This window comes from Miscanthus floridulus, chromosome 8 (assembly GCF_019320115.1).
Source record: "Miscanthus floridulus cultivar M001 chromosome 8, ASM1932011v1, whole genome shotgun sequence".
Taxonomy (NCBI): Eukaryota; Viridiplantae; Streptophyta; class Magnoliopsida; order Poales; family Poaceae; genus Miscanthus; species Miscanthus floridulus.
Window position 1 is genome coordinate 49,021,450 of NC_089587.1, and position 2,075 is coordinate 49,023,524.

The window sequence follows — 2,075 nt, forward strand, 5'->3', positions numbered from 1 at the left end:
TTTTTCTAATAAGGTCGCCGGAGTTGGGAGAGACAGAGGAGAGGTCGCCGGAGTTGGGAGAGATAGAGGAGAAGCTCGCCGAAGCTAGGAGATAGACAGGAGGAACTCGCCGGAATCCTGAGGAGGAGAAGGGCCTACCTCGCCAGCGCCACGTGAGGAGAGAGGGAGACACGAGCGCATGGGCATGGGGCCTCCGGCACGTGGGAGCCGACGCAGGGCGCAGGCCACTGGCGCATGGGAGCAGGCGCGGGGCGCCGTCGCCTGAACGCGTCCTCCGTCTCAGACTACTGAGATGTAGGAAATGTGAAAAACGATATGTAGTGCCTGTAGCAACGCACAGTATTAATTTATTATTAACTAAACTCGCTCCATTCCATTCTTATTGTCTGATCGATCAAGTGGATGGAAGTTGGGAATCGTTCAAAAGTTTTGCTGGCTACATAGTTTTAGCTATGTTTTTAAAACTTGCTTGACTTCTCTAACACTTCCACCAAAAGAAGAGGGTGGGAATCTTTTAGCTGCAAGAACCCTTGGCTCTTCTTTACCTGGTCCATCCTATGCGAAGTGCTCATGAAGTCGATGCAGGCATCCTTAAGCGTGCCGCAGTGGTGTCGATCAGCCAGCCCCAACATATCCGCCACGTTGTCGACGTCAAGCCTCTTGCAAAGAATGCGCTCGCAGATGAGCTTCAGCCGCTCCACGCTGTAACGGTCTGCGGCCGTGAGCAGCTCCCAAACCTGCTTGTCATTGTCCTGGCTGCCTTCTTCCTCGTCTTGTTGGTTGCTGCTGCTCGCCGGCGAAGAGTCGGTGTAGATGTAACGGAGCAAAGCCCTGAACGTGTCGGCATGTCATGGCGCTGATCTCGATGGGCTGCTCCCCACTCTCCTTCATCTCCCCATAGAGCTGCGCTTTGAAGACGCGTGATCGCATGGCGAGCACGATCTTGTGCGCCGGGATGAGCTCACCGTCGACGGAGAAGGTGACGTCCGCGTCCTCCCTTGTCTCCAGGACCTCGCCGAGCTGGTCCAGCATGTCCGACGGCGGCACGTCGTCAATCTGCCTGCCTATTGTCGTCTCGGGATCGTCCTCCGGGACGATCGTGACCGTGATCTGCAACACGAGCCGGCCGCTGTCATCGACATACCAAAAGCACCGGTCGCTTAGGAAGACATAGTCCATGTCCCAGCGGATGTCCTCCAATGACACAAAATACTGCGGTGGCGAACTGTACAGCGTAGTCGGGACTCGGGAGCAGGGAGCCGCGTAGTGGGTCGATGACGCTGAGCTCCCAGGACGCCTTCACCTTGACGCCTCTGGACCAGAGATGCAGGCTCATGGACAGGCACGTGTTGCCGCCGTAGATCTTGCGGCAGACGAATCGGGCGGACCAGTAGTGGCGGCCGGTGGCGAAGACGTTGGACTCGATGCCGCCGGGCGGGAGAACCACATCCGCGTAGCCGCCGATGGGGTGATGGATGTACACGCCGTGGTACAACACCGTCGCCGACCCCGTAACAAGGTCCATGGTCGATGGATCCGGCCGGCGAGTTGCTTGAAACACCGGTCCCCCGCCGCCGTGGCTACTTAGATTTAGATCTCTCATCTCGATCGGTTGTTCGGTTATTTAAAATAGGAGTAGCTCGGATGGAAGCCTACATTCTCGGGACTACAGATCGATCCCAGGAGACACCCGGTGGACTACGTGAGCAGGTCCACGATTTTCAGGAATACAGATCGATTCAAATGGCCCGCGGTCGACTACATGAGAAGGGTCCACAATTTCAGGTACAGTACTCTTTCTCAAACTACGGACTATCTGTATGACTGTATCTATATCTATATCTATATCGGTAGTGCTAGTGTATGGACGTCCGGATAGATGCCCGCACGCTGCACTATGTTTCACGTGCTCCACACGGGGCCCGCGCCATCAAACGACAAGAGGGGCGCAGGGCCTTTGATTCGGAAGGACCCGGCCGCACCATCGTATGGATGCCCTGCCGACACCAGGAGGACACATCGAGACAATACAGCAGAAGGTGGGGAGGAGTGATGCAACACCCGATCTACTTTTG

At 56.3% G+C, this 2,075-nt stretch overlaps 1 pseudogene; it reads right to left on the reverse strand.

The window, feature by feature from the left end:
• Positions 1-458: 458 nt before the first annotated feature.
• On the reverse strand, positions 459-1,525 carry LOC136469015 (BTB/POZ and MATH domain-containing protein 2-like; annotated as a pseudogene).
• Between the last annotated feature and the right edge of the window lie 550 nt (positions 1,526-2,075).